This window comes from Lynx rufus, unplaced genomic scaffold (genome assembly GCF_022079265.1).
Source record: "Lynx rufus isolate CCGP_SWC_20201006 ecotype Redwood Valley unplaced genomic scaffold, mLynRuf1.p SCAF_8, whole genome shotgun sequence".
Lineage (NCBI taxonomy): Eukaryota > Metazoa > Chordata > Mammalia > Carnivora > Felidae > Lynx > Lynx rufus.
The window spans coordinates 82,327,586-82,337,068 of NW_025814896.1; positions in this window are offsets into that span (position 1 = coordinate 82,327,586).

Below are 9,483 nucleotides of genomic sequence, written 5' to 3' on the forward strand. Positions count from 1 at the left end.
GTCTCCCTCTGTCTCTCAAAAATGAATAAACATTAAAACAGTAAAAAAAAAAAAAATTTAATGGAGCTGGGATAATTGGTTAATCATTAAAAAAAAGATGGGGGGGCGGGGGGGTGGAGAAATTGAGCCCCTACATCATACCACACACAGAAATCAATTCTGAATAGATTAAATATTTAAGTGTTAAAAAGACAAAACTTAAACATTTTTTTAAAAATGTAGGATGTTCTTATGACCACTGAATGAGGAAAATTTTCACAAAGAAATGTGCAAAAATATAAAAGAAACTATAATTTGAGTATGTAAAATAAAGTAAAACTTCGGTTCATCATAACGTGCCACTAAAAGAGTGAAAAAACAAAGTAAAAAATGAGAGAAGATAATGGCAACAAACATAACTAGCAAAAGATTAATATTTTGGATATATAAAGAACCTCTCTTAATTTTCTTAATAAGAAAAAGACAAGGTTGATGAGATACTGATATATTTGAACAGGCTAAGAGAAGGTTTAAACAACCATCAGAGGGTTGGGATTAAATGAGCAATAAATTCATAAAAAAAAAATAAGCAGTTGAGAAAAACAAGTATTGATTCCATGGGAAACAAAACTGTTACAGGAAAGGAAAAGTAGTCTTACATGGCCCAGCAATCAAAGGTGTTTATGTGATCACAACAATCTAAACACTGAGTAGTGATCTAATCAACTCAGAGAATAACCTATGGAAGGATGGAATGTGGGGAGACTGGGTGAATGTGGGGAGGCATGACTGGAAGCAAACTCAAACCTTATTTTCCATAGCAGGATTGCAATATAATGCCAGTCGCCCAAACTAATAAGCAGGCAAGAAACAACAATACAGACATGTTATTTAGAGAGAGAGCAGTAAATCCCAAATAATCAACTAATAGAGCTGAAAGTGATTTCTCTGGGGAGGAGAACAGAAGATTCCCTTATAGGACCACTTGTCTCCTTTAACAATGAGCACATGTCGCTTTATAAAAATAAAAATGGACTCCCTGACTAATAATAACAAAGAACCAAACTGTAAGTCTAAGCCATTGGAATTAAAAGCTTGAGAGATGGATTAAACTGAAGAAGAGACACAGCTCCCTCTGAAGTTTTTTGGTCCAACCAATAAAGCAGGGAAATTAGGGTGAGACCTTGTCAAGCGAGAGTCTCCACCAGGAAACGGGCCTACTGGGCAGAGGGGGGTGTTTCTAAGCCACTCAGCAGGCCCAGCCCTGTCTTTCTTCTCTACAGTCTGGATAATGTCCCAAGAAGAGAGAGGACAACTAGTGGTACCATCTCCCCTTCTCTCTCTGTAGAGAGCCTCGATTTTCAGCATTACCTGCCTGCCCCACAACAGCGATGACCATTAACGGTAATTGAGCAGCTGTTCTAAGCACATCCCGTGTATGATCGTATTAGCATTTCATCCTTACGATCACACTAGGAAGTAAGCATTCTCATAATTAAAGCTGAAGTACACAGAATTAAAAAACTTGCTTAAGTCACCCAGCTAGTCAATAATGGATTTGGGATTTGACCCCAGGCAGTCTTTCTCCAAAGTTCACATTCTCAACCATTCAGCTGTGTCGTGTTATACACACATACACACACACACACACACACACACACACACCCCTACCTGAAGTCTTTGGTGAAATGGCAAGGAGTTTATCTTTGAAAATAGGTGGAGAATCCCTCCTACACCACAAATGAGAATAAGCTGAAAGCAGAATGGATTCATAAAACAGAGGATTGTAAAATTGGTTATTGATTTTATTTATTCCCTACCTCATTTAAAAAAAAAATATGAAGCAGCTTCCAAAAATGCTTCATGTACAGGAAGTAAATAAAATATGGGCAAAATTGAAAAAAAAAAAGAGTCAAAGAAAGTGGATAAAGAAATATGCCAACCAAAAGGTTCAAGAAGTTTGCTGTATCTGAAAAGAAAGCCCAAATATGAGCCTCCCAGAAGCCAACACAAAGAAAGACATGCAAGCAACGCAAAAATCTCATTATAAAATAGGAGAGAGTTGACTGAATGTTTACATGATATACAAGTTGAGTGCATGATGAAGAAGAAAGAGCAGGCAGAATATCGTGTAATTATATATTGAGTCACAATGGTTTTGGAGAAAGTTACCACTTTCCTTCAACAATTGGGAAAGCAGATTTGGAAAAGCTTCATGTGGCCCTTCTATTTGCCTTAAAGCTATCTGGCTCCTTTTTTAGACTCCCAACATTAAAACAACACTGCAGATTGCTTTCATAAGTCATTAAAACCATCTTTAAGATGAATCAAGCTAATGCAGGGTCAACAAGAAAAGCAACCAGCAGAGATCCAAAGAGGACCTGAACCCAGGGCTGGAAAAATAGAATGTGAATGTATTTCCCATCTTCGTGGGGCTTGTTAGCAACGTTCTTCCTCTGCTATGTGGAGGAATTGATCGTGCAGATTTTGGAAACTCTGGTGTTCTTAAGTCAAGCTGGGCTGGAGGCCAGCTGTGGACTGGCAGCCAAGTGCGCCAGACATTGGAGTCGAGAATAGAGTCCTTAGGTGCTCCTGGGATCTTGGGTGCTCTGAGAAGATATCAGCCACAGCCACAGTGATATTTAAGAGAAGAAAACCAATCACTGGTCAGTTCAAGTTCTTGTATCCTTCCTTGTCTCCTTGTCTCCTAGCCCAGCCATCCTGGGACCCCTCTCTTTTCTGGGAGATTAGCATTCACCCTAAGCACAAGGAGATTTGGAACTCAACAGAAATTCAGATAATCATTTGAAGTTACCCAGGTGGCCTTCCCTTGCAGCCTTGAGTCCCCTCTTAGCACAACCATCACGTCCTCCTCCAGCAGCCCATTTCTCTCTGCCACAGCCAAACTTCTGGAAGGAGTTGTCTACACTTGCTGTCTCTCCTTCTTCATCTCCCGTCCAATATTCCAGTGAAACTGCTCTGGGAAGAGTAGCTAATGACCTTCTTGTTGCTAGGTGGGCACACCTCACTTCTTGTCTTACTTGGTCTTCTTGTAGCAGGGGACGATTCTTTCTTCAGTAACGCTCACTTCCCTTGGCTTCCATAACCCCATCATCTCCTGACTTTCCTTCTCAGGGTCTTCTTCAGTGCCCTGAGTTCTTAGTGCCCCTCTTCCTGCATGTAAACCTGGTACCCTGTGAGTTCTGTGAGGGGGGCGGGGAAGATTGGTTTGCTCACCATTGTTTCTCTGTCTACAATGTGACTAAACTCCCAAGGAAAGGGAAGGCAGCTAGTGATACCTCTGGGGAGAAACTTGCAAAGGGCTGGGCAAGTAGGAGGTAAGCAACAAATATTTTTGAAGGCATGAATAAATGCGAGTTTTATTCATATTTATTTAGGATTTATATCCTGATGACATTAAAAAAAAAAGGATTGGAGGTGGTTTATGATGTTAAAATATACCCAAAAATATAGCAAAACTTTTCAAGAGAGAGAGAAATAATGGAAACGATTAAAAGTGGAATAAGAGAGACACACTAGCTTGGGCAATGGAGCATTCACTTTTGTGCTGAGCTTCCTGGGAGGCAGAGCAGAGTGAGAAATACATCCAGTTATGTAGCTCTCATTGGCAAATAAAAAAAGCACACAAGTTTGAGTGTGGATAGAAATATTTTCTGGTACTGAATTTTAGTAGGTGTTTTATCAAGCAGTTACCTTTATAAGGTGAAACATTAGGTAAAACTGTGTCTGACCATCATTTTCCAAAGCGTCTAGATGCTTCTTCAAAGTGTACTTTTAGACACCCAGATGATACTAATAGAAAGGGGAGGCAATCCAAAATGTACCGTGGTTGTCTTAATTAGGGAAGTAGATTGAGATTGTGTGGGATGAACTCCTTCTGGGTACCAGGTACTCACAAGATGCATTCATAATGTGAACTCAAATACCACGGCTCTCTTGCCCTCGTTGGAAAAGTCTAATTTTGGTGGAGGCCAGGAAGGTATAGCTATTCTGATTTTCACAGGGAAACACACACACAGAGAAATCCTAATTCTATTTTTCTTCAGAGACTCAACACTATGGCATCATAAAAGCTCCTACTTGGAAGTGGGGGGAAAATCTGTGTTCTAACGATCAGGGCTCTTGGGAGCGTGTGATGTTAAAGTCCCAAAGGGAGAACAGCTAGGATTCCTGCTTGTGCTTCCCTCTCCCACAGTTTTGGGTTATAGCCAAAGAACCAGGAACAATAAAAACCATGTTCAAAATGAGGTACAAAGAGATTATTCATAATGCCCTCTCTACACCCAACCTAAAAACAGAGTTGAGAGGCAAGATTTTCATTAAGGATTCTTGGAGAAAGCTGATGGTATGCTGAGCTGAGGGCCCCCACATCCTTGTACACAAGTGGGATGAACAGGATGTGCCTCCTTCCCCTCACAGTAGAGGGGCTTATAGAGAACATAATGTGCGTTGCCTTCAGTTTGGGGGTCACTGTGGCTTAGATCAGCCTGGAAAACCTAAATGGACCGGCTGGTGGCCTTGCTGGCAGAACCGGGGAGAGGACCGGGCGAGTGCGTGCAGGACAAAGAATGCAGTAACATGGAGCCACCTTGATGGCAGCGTTGGAGGGCAGGGTGTAAAAGGACTTCAGCTTAGAGAAGCAGAGACGTCACTGAATTTCAGGGAACCAAGGAGGGATAAGCAACCACTGGGATCTTGTCCAGTTGACCACTGTCCCAGGGCACACAGGTGAGAGAACCCAGTGATTCTGGTAAGGGGGTGGGGGTTCTCTGAAGAAAACGGAGCTGTCATATTGGCCAAGTCCTGAGAAAGTCCAGCCTGGAACTTTCCTGTTCCCTTCCCCAGTTCCCCCTTCTCCTCCAGCAGTGGTGGGGGTGGGGAGGGACCTGGGGTGGGGGGTGAGGGTGGAGACAATGTGTCAGAAACTGGAGTCTACGAATCAAGAGAGGAGAAGTGGGAGAGAATCAATCACATCCGTCCCCCCACTGCCCGCCCCCAATAGTTGGCCTGAGCCTGGAGCCAGGAGAGGCCTCAGCTTTCAACCTGGTTCAGAGTTTTCATTATTACATAAGACTGGACATTTTAATTTCTGAACTGAGGTTGCTTTTGTGACTTCAATGACCATAGGACTCTTTATGTTTTGCTAAATGGGGCAAGAAAGGTCAGAGGCTTTGTCTGGGTTTCCTTCCGCGGCCAGGGGAAAAGCCCACACTGTAAGTTCTAAGAGATCCCGGAAGACAAAACAAAGCTGCCGTGTGATACCTGGCCCCAATCACACTGGCACAAAGTAGCGGGGACAGAAGCAAGCCCAAGCCCATTCCCACCTTGAAGCTGGGCCAGCGAGGGCATCGAGTCCACTCAGGGCAGGGTTAGGATCCCTGCACCATGAAAGGAAAGGCCCTTTCCTGGCGGCAGAGGCAGGAAGCCGAGCTCACTCCCTGGCACCGGGGAGTCTGGGGAGCCAGGGCGGTGATGGAGAGAGGCTCAAGCAGCAGGAAGGGACTGGGAAGAGCCGGCCACGCTTCTAAAAACACCCCAGGGTCAGGCCCAGCCACCAGGTCAGACATCAGAGGAGAAAGCCTGCTCTATCAGATAACACTGGGTGGAGGGCAGGCCAGACACCCAGGAAAGTTAGCCCGGGTGATGCGCCCTTGCGCCTTGGGCTCTGGGAAGGAAGAGGAGTTTGGAACTAGAATCAAAAGAAGGTATAATTAGAATCTGCAGGTAGACACAAACGAACTTGTAATACCTGCCCTCACGTAGCTGGGAATGCTCCGGGCGCTTTGCAAGACAGGCGCAGGGAAAATACAAAGTGATATTATTATTGTCTTAATTATAATTAGAACCTACAAGTTGAGTCTTGAAAGACATTTATAGCACATCCTTACTTGTTTAGGTCAGCTTCCCAGAAAGAGGGGAAAAAATAGACTTGGACATTTTTAATTTAGATGAGAAACAGGTCCATGTGTCAGGGCTGCTATCTGGAGCTCCCCTATTTTAAGGATGTCCTTTGGGGCTCAGGTATATTAACGCGATGGCTAGAGCCTGAAAGCTCAACATGGTAGAAAATAGGCTTGTTTTTAAGCTTTGGAGGGCTACAGGCCAATTGGAAGCTTCCACCCCCTGTGAAGTAATGTAACCGGTAAAAAGGCTGGTAAATTATCCATGACGCAGGGCGTGTTGAGTGATGTGCAAAGCAGAGCATGAGGGAAGGATGCTGAAAAATTATCTAGGGGAACCCCGGTGGTTCTTGATGATCCCAGGGCTTACTGGGTGGGCTGAGGATATTCAGACATGCTGACCTTTTCCCTTTCACCTCCTACTCCTCTTAGAGGGCAGAGTGGGGCAGGAGGGGAAATGCCACCTGCTTATTTAGCTGTTAAAGGGAAGCAATGGGGAAAAAGTCCATGAGAGCAGGTTCAGGCTGATGGCTGTGATCAGACCTCTGCCTCTGGATTTCAGGGACCCATGCTGCTCCTGCACGCAGAGCACTTTGGGAGGGAACAATCCAGAACGGCCGAGATTGGTCGAGCCAGTGAAACCAGAGGTGCATAGACTTGTGGAAAGAGTCATGCAGCTGTGTGGTGCAGCTAGGTTTGCAGGCTTTGTGATGACTGAAGGCCCGTGTCGCGTTACAGTTTATGAAAAGCTGGTTAAAAAAAAAAAAAAAAAGATGTGTACCCGTGTCATAGTTGATGAGGCCTTACTGGACAGGCAGCCAGCTATTATTTTGCTTCTCTCCTACCTCCTATTCCCAAAACATAGGCCCCCATGGTTCCCTTGGCAAACCAGGGCCCCTTTCATGCTTGGCACCGCCCCATCTTATACTCTGAACCTATCTTTTGATCCCCTTTCCCTTCTCCACTCAGTTCCCAGTTTCCAAATGTACCCAATCTTCGTCTCTCCCTTAGGGACTCTGACACTTTGAAAATCAGTCACGCTGGACTAATGTATCCCCTCTTCCAGATAACATTTTATTCTGCTTTGTGGAGATGTGCCTTCATCTAAAAGAAGACTGGTGGGAGTGTTTGAGGAATCATGTAGCCCATTAGGGTGAGTAGTTGGGGGCAAGGGATGTCTCAACACCACCGGATGCACACTGGTCTGAAAAGTCTTGGAGCAACAGGATTTTTTACCCCCAGTTTTCCTCCGAATTTTTTGGCTACTCTCCCTGCTCAGATAAGTTTTCCTCTTTCTGAGTTTCTAATCCCTAGGTTTGTCATGACTCACATTTAAAACAAACAAATTTTTCTTCCCTCCCCCCCCCCCAAGCGTTCTAGCAGTTTTTCCCTGGGTGGGAAGAAACTACAATTTGGCTCCAAAAACTTTGGAAAAGGAAACCCCGATCTTGCCAGTGATCACTATATATTTTTCACTTACAGGAATGATTTACGAAGTAAAGCGCATTTTGAAATGCCTTCTGGATAATTTCGTGCAAAAATTCACAATGTCAAGAGGACGTGGTTATGAGGAGTGAACTGTACAACCCTTTATCTCGTTCTCTGTGGGCCCTCACCACGGGGGTCAGAGCCAAGTGCCAGCTCTCCGTGCTAAAAATGTTCACAATTTGGTCTCTGCCAGCAGTGAGGACTACAGTGTGAATGTGTGAAGTCTTGCTCCAAACTGGCTCGACCCACACTTTTGTAAATGTCATTTCTTGGGATCCTGTTTTATCTGAGAAGCCAGATTTCACCAGCCGCGCTGAGAGTAGCTGATAATGCTGTTCAAGTTCTGAATCCCGCAGGGAGAAGCTCTTTTGAGGCCCTTTTCAATACAACTGACACGCTTCGCATGTATGAGCCTCTTTAGGAGGAGGTTAAACTCCCAAATCACTCTGTCAATCTGACCAAATGAAAATCAGATTCAGTGGTGTTACAAGCTGCTCAAGTCTATCTTCTCTTTTACACATTTGATGTAACTGTTAATATAACAGAAAATCTAAAAACCCTCATCTTGCTTTCTACCAATGGGGTAATATGGGTTCAATATATACCAAAATACAGAACTGAAAATGCATTTTGTATTTGAAATACAGATTTTTTTTTTTTATATAACAGGATGATAATCCTGGAGCTTCCCCTTTAAGAACTAATGTCAGGGCACCTGGGGGGCTCAGCTGGTCAAGCGTCTGACTTCAGCTCAGGTCACGATCTCATGGCTTGTGGGTTCGAGCTCCATGTTGGGCTCAGAGACTGGAGCCTACTTGGGATTCTCTCTCTACCTGTCTCTCTGCCCCTCCCCAACTAGGGCTGTCTCTCTCCTCTGTCTCTTTCTCTCAAAAATAAATAAAAACATTAAAAAAAAACCCACTAATGTCATAATACAAAAAAGTATTTCTGATCATGCCAAGTCAACATCAGACAAACTTCAAATTCTTAACTCTACGGTAAAAGATACTACCTCAAAATGGAAGAACTTGTCTTCTTCCAGAATTATTGAACATACGATTTTACTTGGATAGGTTTGCAATAAAAGAGTTAAGCTGGCAGTTAAGCTGGTCCCTAGGTATTTATTAACTGAAGAAAGTACATAGAAGTGGTTGCCAGAGGCACGGGTGGGAGGGATGGGCAAAATAGGTAAAGGGGGTCAAAAAGTACAAACTTCCAGTTATAAAATATGGGAATTATGTAATGTACAGCATGGCAACCGTAGCTATATTGTTTTGCTTGAAAGTTGCTAAGAGAGTGGATCTGAAAAGGTCTCATCACAAGAAGAAAAACTGTAACTGTGTGTGGTGATGGGTGTTGACTAGATTTATTGTGGTGATCATTTCACTATATACACAAATATCAAATCATTATGTTGTATACCTGACGCTGATATAATATTTAAGTCAACTATACCTAAATAAAAAAGGACATAGAGAAATGTACTGTGCATACAACCTTCAGATACTCTATGTTTCAAAATGAGCTTCAGTAAGTTTTAACTCAGTAGAACTACTACACGTGTGTATTCAAATGAAATCTAATTTTCCTACTAAATGAAAGATTTAGTGACACTGTGCTCTGCCTTATTTGGGCAAGCAATAAATAACAAAATGGGTGAGCTAACTGTTCAGTAAAGTTGGGGTTGAAAATGACCATTTATTGTTCAAACCACAATAAATTCTTCGCCTGGAATCCAAGCTACTAAAAGTGTCAAGTAACAGAAAGGCGTCGGAAACATTCTGCTTTCATGGTTTTTATGACGTGACTAGTAACTAAGTGGATGAAGAGATGTATGTAACTAGCAAAAACAAAAACTTCTAGGGGGTACCTTCACAGCCGTGTAGCTTGAAGCTGGGATATTCACCATCCAAGGGTAGAGTCCTCTACACGAGGTTTTGTGCTCATGGGAGGGCCCTGGATGGTTCTGAAGGGTTGTGTGTACCCAAGGCCCAAGTGTTAACACCTACGGAACAAAGAGACGGAACATGGCAGTGGCGATGTGGATCTAACTGCAGCTGGCCTGGGTTCAGATTCCTGCCAGACCACTTAATTT